Source organism: Parus major, chromosome 7, assembly GCF_001522545.3.
Source record: "Parus major isolate Abel chromosome 7, Parus_major1.1, whole genome shotgun sequence".
In the NCBI taxonomy this organism is placed as follows: domain Eukaryota; kingdom Metazoa; phylum Chordata; class Aves; order Passeriformes; family Paridae; genus Parus; species Parus major.
Genome location: NC_031776.1, coordinates 257343 through 267030, shown reverse-complemented (window position 1 = coordinate 267030; position 9688 = coordinate 257343). Strand labels below are relative to the sequence as shown.

The 9688-nt window shown below is 48.7% G+C and overlaps 1 pseudogene; it reads left to right on the top strand.

The window, feature by feature from the left end:
- The first annotated feature begins 448 nt into the window (after positions 1-448).
- Positions 449-2316, top strand: LOC107207215 (annotated as a pseudogene).
- The last annotated feature ends 7372 nt before the right edge of the window (positions 2317-9688 follow it).

Sequence of the window (9688 nt, the reverse complement as noted above, 5' to 3'; positions counted from 1 at the left end):
GGAGCCCTCGTTTTGAGGCTCTCCAGGGGGATTTTTACCTTTTTGAGCCATTAAGCTTCATTTCAGATGACTTTGCCACGGGGCTGCCGTGCCAGCGGGCTGGGAGCCTGGGATGCTCCCACATCCCAGCACGTGCTGCCCAGGGCATCCTTCGTACCTGCTTGGGAAGAAAAGGAACATCTTTGAATCCTCTTTACAGTGAAGTGAGGCCCAGTTTGCAGTACACACGTAACCATTGGGGGGTTTTTTGTTGGTGGTTTTTTTCGTTCTTTTGTTGTTTTGGTTTTTTTTTTTTACCTTCGATACAAAACATTCCTTTTTTTTATTAGTCATGGTCATGTATTCATTCCATTCTTCCTTTTGTAAACTTTTTTGGGCCCACATTCTTTTAAGGGCATTGATATATATATAAATATATATATAAATATATATGAATATATTTTTTTAAGTTTCCTACACCTTGAGGTTGCATGGTCTGTAAGGTTGGCATGTCTTTATATTGTATACAGATTTTGCACGCCAAACTTGGCAGCTTTGAAAATGATAACGAGAAAAAAAACCACAAAAACAAAAAAAAAAAAGAGGTGGTTTGGGGTTTCTTTGGGCTGGTTTTTGTTTTGTTTTGTTTTGTTTTACTATTGGTTTGGGTTTTTTTTTTCCTCTCGTGGCATTTGCGGAGACTAAAGGTTGGGATGTTGTTGTCACACACACTCACTCACCCACACAGCTACACACCAAGGAAGGAGAGTGGGAATTTTTTTTTCTTTCTTTTTGGAGTCTTACTGAACTTAATAAGAAGAAATTGTGCTTTTTATTGTTAAAAAGAGTAAATAAATAAAAAACAAAAAGGACTACTTAAACATTTCTCATTTTAAGAAGAAAAGAAAAAAAAACTAAGACGTTTATCTAGCACTTGTGACTTACCAATAATAAGAGTTTATTGTATTTATGTGGAAACAGTGTTTTTAGGGAAACTACGCCGAACACACCAAGTAAACTGCCTGTGTCATTATTATTATTATTGTTATTGTTATTATTTTCCTTTGGGTTGGTGTTTTTGCTTTGGTTTCTCAAAGGCTGGGTGGGGAGGTTGGATGCAACCCTTGTGTCAACACACGGAGTCGTTCATTCCGAGGAGCTGGACGGATGGATGGATGGATGGATGAGGAGGACTTTAAAGAGTTAACTCTTCAGCACAGCTGCGTTAACTTTTTTAAGAAATTACTTTTACATGATGTATTATTGCTCGGTTTCACTTTAAGCAGTCGTGTACTGTGCAACACTGTGGTTTAAAAACGAGACTTTACAGCGAAAGGCAAAACGTGTTTCTTCATTGTCATGAAGTTGGGCTCGTTCTCAGCTCATCTTCACTTTGTCTTTGATATTGATGATGAAAAAAAAAAAGTATCCTATTGAAAGAAAATAAATTAACACTTTTTCTGTGCTCCATAGTGGAGGCGCTATTTTCCAATTTATGAGGATGACAAACTTATATATATAATATATATATAAAAGTGGGGGTGGGGAGGGGGGAAGGGGTTGAAACATTATTCACCCGAGAGCTTATTACAGATATGTAGTATCAAAAAGTTGTAACTATATTATATTCTACTTTATACCTATACATGCTCAGTATGACGTCACCATTGGTAGCAGCTACCGGTTTATGCTGTAATTTAGACACAATTTCACTCTTCTTGTATGGACCCTACTTTCAGTGATGGTAGCATTCTTTGTGCTCAATTTTCCAATGGTCCTTTCTTTTAAATTGGTGGAGTTGGAATATTTTTCTCATTCTTGTTTTTTCTTTCTTTCTATTTTATTTTATTTTTCTCTTTTATCTTTGTTTTCTTTTTCTTTTTCTTTTTTTTTTTTTTTTTTTNTTTCTTTCTATTTTATTTTATTTTTCTCTTTTATCTTTGTTTTCTTTTTCTTTTTCTTTTTTTTTTTTTTTTTTTACTGGCCAATGGTGTCTTTCTCTGACAGTACCGACTTCAATTTCAACTTTATTAGGAGTCCAGTATTTTGTACCACATTATGACAACTTGTTATTCTTGTGGTGTAAATAAAAGAAAAAAGTTAATTATAGTACCACCCGGGTTTCTGCTGCTGATCTTCTTTCCATTGCTGGGATGGGATGGCTCATTTGCTGGGTTCTTGGTGTGTCCTGGAAGGTGGTCTTGGTGCCAGAGTGGTTTTTTGGGCAAAATATAGCCATGTCTACATTGGGGGATTCATGGAAAAGTTGTTGAAGTTTCCCAGTTTCCATGTGGCTCCCAGGTGCATGTTGACAAGTGCCTGCAAAAAATCAGTTGAGTTTCTAGGCGAAGCAGCTCCACCTTTTTACCTTTCACAGCCTTTTTCATGTGTGTTTTCCCCTTCCTGCTTGTCTCTGGAGCCCCCTGAGCCACCCAAAATCCATCTGCTCCGTGTGTGTCACCTGGAATTGTCCTTTGGTCACGGGGGGGAGGCCACGTTTCAGGTCTGGGCTCCTTCCAGTGCCTCCCCAGGAGCAGCAGCAGCTTGGTGTCCCAGGGAAAACTCACTCAGCAGTGAGGCATCCCCTGCTTCTCCAGCATCATTCATGGGAATCATGGAATGGTTTGGGTTGGAAGTATCTGGGAGGTCCCCCCTCCTTCCACCTCCTGCCACAGGCTGGGACACTTTCTACCATCCCAGGTTGTTCCAAGCCCCAGTGTTCAGCCTGGCCTTGGGCACTGCCAGGGATCCAGGGGCAGCCCCAGCTGCTCTGGGAATTCCATCCCAGCCCCTGCCCACCCTGCCAGGGAACAATTCCTTCCCAATATCCCATCCAGCCCTGCCCTCTGGCACTGGGAGCCATTCCCTGTGTTCTGTCCCTCCATTCCTTGTCCCCAGTCCCTCCCCAGCTCTTCTGGAGCCCCTTTAGGCCCCAGAAGGGGCTCTGAGCTCACCCTGAAGTATTTGTGTGCAGATTGTGGTGCTTGATTTAGGACCATGGTCTGGGGGTTCCAGCCTGGCACCAGCAGCTCCCAGGGGCTGGGGTTGCTGATTTCTGGTAGTGAAATTCCACTGCTGGGTGATCCAGCTGAGGCCTTGCTTTGAGTGGTGGGGGCTGTTTGAGACACAATCCCAGTCCCTGTGCCAGGCTTCATCTCACCTGGAATGCTCTGAGCTCACCATGGGCACAGGGACATAAACCTGAGGGGAGGGCTGAGCTCCATGCTGTAATTCTTTTAATTTCACTCGTTTTCCTAGTTTTTTTAAGGAGGAAAAGGCAGTTTATCCCTCTGGGCAGCAAGTCAAGGCTTTGTGCTTTAGGTGAACACCTGTGGCAGCAGGAGCACTGCAGGGGAAGGAAAAGGGTCCAATATTAAATGTACAACCTGAGCACACGGGGGTGCAGGAGTTTAGTCTGTGCCAGCAAAACATCCTGGGTTTATGATGGGATTTGGATCTCTGTGCAGTAGAAACTTTCTCCTAGGGGTGGGTTGATCTCTTAGGGAGTTCTCTGAAGCTCAGTCAGGGACCTGGGAAGTCATTTGTTGTCCCTGCCTGGATGTGATGTGTTGGTGTAACCTGCAAAGTTGCCCTCAGATAGAGAAAATGCTTGGGAAAATAGTGTGTGGGGTGAAATTCCAGGGGAAGTCAAAGGGACTGACTGTGAGTTCCTGGCAGGGAAAAGTCAGGAGGTGTTCCACAGTTCCCCTGGAGGAAAACCCTGTGATCATTGATGGAAAGGTGCAATAACAGGGTCACATCCAGGAATTTAGGACCTTTTCTGTCTGGGAATGAGAGAAAAGGCTGAAGTTTGGGCAAGGCAGGAGAAAGCTCATGGCAAGAGGGACATGGAGGGGCTGAACCTCCGGAGGTGCCTGAAAAACCAGGGCTCCTCATCAGGGCTGTTCACAGAGCAACAGAGAATATGTCTTAAGAATTGTGGTAAAAAACCCAGCTCCACAGGCTGTGCCTTTTTTTCCCCACAGCACAAGCTGGCAAAGCCAGTTCCTGCTGAGGATGGAGAGTCCATTCCCATTCCAAGGCTCTGCCAATGGAAAGCTTCAGCAGGAATGGAGCAAACCCTGACCTAATGAGAGGCTCTGAGGGAAAGGACTCCTGGCTGGGGGACACAGAGAGGAACTGGGTGTCTTCTGGATGCCCAGGAGGGAAAAGCAGACATCTGCCCATGTTTACAGCAAATTAAATAATTCAGTAGCAGAAGGAAATGTTTGGGGTTGAAAGAAAACCACCCTGAAATCTCCCTGCTGCACAGCAGAAGTGGGGAAAACATTTCCTGTGTAGATTGGATTGCACAGCCAGAGCACCAGTGTGCTCTGGCCACAGACAGGTGCCCTTTCACTGATTTATCACGGGCCCTTTGGAGTCTTTTTCACCTTTTTTTTTTTTTTTTTTTTTTAATTAATTCATTCCCTGCCCCAAGAGGGGGGAAGGTTTGAAATCACAGAATCACAGGAAGGGACTTTAAAGATCATCTTGTTCCAGACCCCTGCCATGACCAGGGACTCCTTCAAATTCGATGCAATTAAAGGAAGAAAAAAAAAAGGGGTTTTTTTTTCTGTATTTAGAAGGATGAGGGTGCAGACAGAACTGTGCATTTGTGCTGTATCTAGGCACAATTATCCAATGGTCACCAGCTTCAGAGCGCCTGCAGGAACAAGAAACCTGTTTCCCATTAAATCAGGAAGGGAATGGGGAGCAATTCCTGGGCTTTAAAGGCAATTAAATACCCAGAGTCCCTGAACAAGCTTTCAGAATTTCACTCTTCAATTACATGGGTGAGTCTGAAAGGAGGGGGGGATATGAAAACCAAAAATCCGTCCTTCCCCGCTAGCAGAGAGCAATTCCTGCATTCCCCTCCCCAGTCCCGTGGATGATGCAGCCAGGGCGGGCTGAGCACCAGGAATTCCTGCAGCACATTTATCCAGGACAAGGTCCCCAGCCCAGCCCTGGCGGGGCTGCTCCCAAATCCTTCTGTGCAGCGCTCCAGAGAGAGGAAAACGGGGACCAAAAGGGAGGAAATACGGCTTTGGGAAAGGTGGAAAGAAATCTGGAAGGGAGGGAAGCTGAAGCTGAGACGGGGGGGGGAAACCTCTCTGGGAGCATCCCGAGCCCATCCCCAAGCCCAAGCCAAGGGAAGAGGGGCTGCACGCCCCCACCCCAGGTGTTTTTAGGGAATGTCTGCAGGCCGGGACAGCCAGGTGCCCAACCCCACCTCCGGGGGATGCAGCTTGGGAGGAGGAGGTGGAGGAGGAGGAAGGTGCAGGGTATTTGTACAGCCAAAGCAAGGAGTGGCTTCCCGCAGCTCTGGCTGGAAGCTGCTCGGGGCTGCCCGGCTCCCTCCGGGCTGATGGTGCTGGGATGGTACCTGGGATGCTTCTCCTCCTTCTAGGGGACAGGGGATGCTTAACCTGTGCCTGGTGAAGCGGCTCCCTGTTGGGGATAACAAATTGCCTGAGCCAGGTTTATCTGCTGGGCTTCAGGAGGGCCCTGCCCTGTGCCAGGTCCTGGGAGCGCTGAAAACGAGCCTGGAATTGAGTTATACCAGGGAGGCTGCAGGCTAATTCCTCTTTCATCTAAAGCCTTCTCATATTTGACCTCTCTCCCCTTTATCTGCGACGGGAAATTCGATTTGCACTGTTATTCCAAAACAATTCCTCTCAGTTCCCTTTGTGAGGCGAGACAGGCAGGACTGAGGGCTGCTTCCCAACTCTGGAGGGGGATGGAGGGAAGAGGAATCCAAGCAGGGCTGGGAAGTGCCTGCAGATTCCATCAGGGCTCCTCCAAAGCACATCTCAGACCTGCTCTGGGAGGCAGCTGGATCATGCCCTGCTTCCCAAGGATCCTGGCTCACCATGCCCGTGCTGCTGGGCTGCTCAGCCGGTCCTTCCTGGTGCAGAGCCATGCTGGAATTGTGTCTGGGGGCAGGGAAGTGACACAAAACCACAGAACTTGGTGGCTCCCAACCTGCCCTCAGCTGGAAAACACCGTGCCTCAGATTTACGGTGGAATCACTTTGGTTGGAAAAGCCCTGTCAGAGCACAGAGTCCAACCATTCCCCCAGCACTGCCAATCCCACCACTGAGCTGTGTCCCCACATCCTTCTGGCTTTTAAATCCCCCCAGGGATGGGGACTCCACCCCTGCCCTGGGCAGCTGTGCCAGGGCCTGGCCTCCCTTTCAGGGGAGAAATTTCCCCTAATATCCAAGATAAGCCTTCCCTGAGGGACTGAAGGGAATCCCATTCTGGGATTCTCTGGTCCTCCTGAGCAGAGCTGAACCCTGTGGACAGCCTGCAGAAGGATTAAAGGTATTTCTGGAGACTTCCAGGTGAGCTTTTGATCTTTCCCCTTGTCCTACTGTAGGACAGATTTCTTCTCCCCCTCCTTGCCCCACCTGAAAGAGGTTTTGCCTGTGCCATCCTCAGCTTTGGGGAGTTGAAGGTTCACAGCAGAGCAACTTCCAAAATGAGGAAATGAGAACTCACAGCAAAAATGCTCTAAAAAATGCATTGGCTGACAGTGCTCAAGAGCAGCTCTCAAAGCAACATCTTTCTACAGAAACTTAAAAATAATCTCCCAGTTTTGCTTTGGGTTGGGTGGATGGTTTCTTTCCTTCCCCTACCCCCCATCTTTGGCACAATTAAATCCCTGAACTCAAAGGAACACATATTTTGGCTGGTTGCTGGAAAAGTGGAATGGGAAAAGACTCCCCAGCTGCCACCAAATCCATCTGTTGGCTGAGCAGCATCACACTTGTCCTGCTGGGTGGCTGGGAAGAGCCAATTTGAGGCTCCAGTGCTTTCCCAACTTTTAGCTGGAATTTCTTCTTTTCCAGACAACTTGGATTTCACTTGGAACCTGTCTGGCAGCGTTTGGCTTCCTGCCTGCTCGGAGCCAGGACCTGTGGAGATTAATGACATGGAAAATGAGGAATGCTGGCTGTAAAACTCTGAAATTGTGGGAAAAAGGCAGCTTAGAGAGGCTGCCTCTGGTGAGAGGGCATGTGGCTGCTTCAGGGGTGGGGTTTGGGAAGGCAAAGGTTCCCCCAGGATCATTTTCCCCATCCCTGGAAGTGTTCCAGGGCAGGTTGGATGGGGCTTGGAGCAACCTGGGATAGTGGAAGGTGGAATGAGAAGAGATTTAAGGTCCCTTCCAACCCAAACCCAAACTGGGATTCTGAGATCTTAAAAATAAATTATCTCATGAAGGGGCAGGGGTGCAATGAATCCTTCCCTTCCCCTCCTGATGGAAATGGGAGAATGCCCTGGGTGAAGGGCACCTCCCTCCAGCAGACAGCTATGGTTAATTCTGAGCAGGGGAGAGGAGACCCGGGAGGATTACATCCAAAATTTTCCATGAGCTCTGTTCCCATGAGCTCCCCTGGACCTCTGGGACACCCCTCTCAAGTGTGCACAGGCTTCAGCTCCTCCTAGATCCTGACTGCATTCCATGCAGAAGGGGAATTCTCCCTTATGGAATGGGATGACCCATGGAAAGGACCCAGCTAATCCCAAATAAGTGGGGATGGCACGTTCCTCAGTGATCTGTGCCTGCAATTGGCATCCTAAAGCCCTCAGGCAGCAGAGGCAGTGCCAGCAACCCCTGACTCCTGCCAGAACTCTGGCTGAACAGGAGGAGAGAACTCTTCCAGCCACCTCCATGCCAGGAGCTTTTATTCATTACAAAATTTGCCTAGAAACATTTCACTCATTACAAAATTCACCTAGACACAGATTTGAGTCTTTGCTGTCCTGAGAGAAGGGGTTTGGTGACCTCTTGCTGGAGCAGGGCAGCTTGGCTATGGCCAGGCAAGGAGGATTTGAGGTGGGTGCAGCAGAGCTGGAGGGGCCCAGTGGGCAGGGATTTGGGATTTGGGATTTGGGATGCTGGGGCATGTTGTCCCTCTCTGACCCTGTGAAGGTCTGGGAGGAGGGACAGGGCTCTTTGAAGTCCCAGCCACCCACCTTCCTTTTCCAGCCCTCTATACCCAGGCTGAGCTTGGTTAAATCAGCATTTCCTGGCTGGAGGTGGGGTGAGGACAGGCTCAGTGCTCCTGTGGTACCCACGGAAGGCAGCACCATGCAGCATCCCCAGCCTGGAGGGGATGGATGTGGGCTCTGATCCATTCTTTAATCCAAACTCAGGCCAACAGTACAAAACCTGGTGGGCAGGGAAGATGAGGGTGAGTGAGTCTTTAGGTGGGGAAAAGTGGAAATCACCTGGAAAGAAGAAAAATCTATATGTGTATTTATAGATATATATTTTTATATGCATTAATATATATATATATATGTATAAAATCTGACCCAGCCCTGAACTTTTCTGTCAGGGAAGTGAAATTCATGAGGAAACACAGCCTGGCCTGCAATTCCTCATTATATTGGTGGGAGCAACCTTAGTGGGGCCAGTAAATCTGCCAGATGGCAACAGGGGATTAGGTGGGAAGGTGGGACCCTCAGGAGGGTGCTGTGCCTGCCCTCCCCCAGCCCCTGGGCACCCCCACCTTCCTCGTTAAGGAATATTAATCACCCCAGCTCCCCAAATGCTCCCAGAGGTTTGTTTATAATGAAACCTTTACAGTGCTCAGAGGTTTGAGGTTGGTTTTTCCTTTCCCTGTTGCATGGGGAGGGTTGGGAGGATGGCAGCTCCCAGCAGCTCTGGCTGCCCCTGGATCCTGGGAAGCGTTCAAGGACAGGCTGGATGGGGCTTGGAGCAGCCTGGGCTGGCAGATGAGATGTTCAGAAATTTGATCTTTTGCTGCCCTTACTGAGCAAGGTGAATAGGGAATGGGCTCAGGAGCAATCTGGGTGGCAGGGATAAGGAAAGCAGCAGACAGATACAATCCCCAAAACCTCCTTTGCTTAAGTAACCAGTCCCAGGCTGCCAGACTGGGCTCAGTCCCAGCTGGGTGTTGGTTGTCCCCATGCTCTGCAGAACTCGTTTCACATCAAGAAAAAGCCTTTTCCCCCAGCAGAGTTAAAGAAAAGTTTGAAAAAAATAAAACCCCAGAACCCCTAAAAATCCAAGTGACTGGCAGAGAACGCAGCTAACTCCTTCTTCCCCAGGTCTGTTTGTTATCCTTGGTCACCGAGGTCATCCTGGAAGAACCACGGTGTGGTTCTCCATCCCCAGCCTTCCTCCCATTTTCCCTCAGCTTCCATTTCCTCCTCTCCCTCCCTGCACGAGCCCTGAAGGAAGAAGGATGAGCTATGAGGGACGAAGGATGAAGGATGGGCTGTTCAATGGAGGGGAGGAGGGGCGAAAAAAGCAGAGTTTTTCCCTGGGGGACAGCGGGATTCCTTGTGAGCGTTTCCAGGATCCACGCTGGCAGCAGGCAGGGGCTGTGCCAAGGGATGATATCACACCACGGGGTGATGGAGTCCAGAGCTGCTGAGACAGATCTGTGAGAGATAAAAGGGAGAGCTGTCTGCTCGGGACAGAGCCCGTCACCTCCGGGAGATAAACGGAGCCGCTTCCATCTGGGAAGGGGGAGGAGGTAAGAAATGAAATGTTGCAGTGACCTAAGGGGGATCACAGAACCCCAGAGTGGTTTGGGTTGGAAGGGACCTTAGAGCTCATCCAGTTCCATCCCCTGCAGGGGCACCTCCCACGATCCCAGGATGCTCCAAGCCCCATCCAGCCTTGAATGGATGCATGGATGGATGGACATGAGCAAGATATTGACCTGTT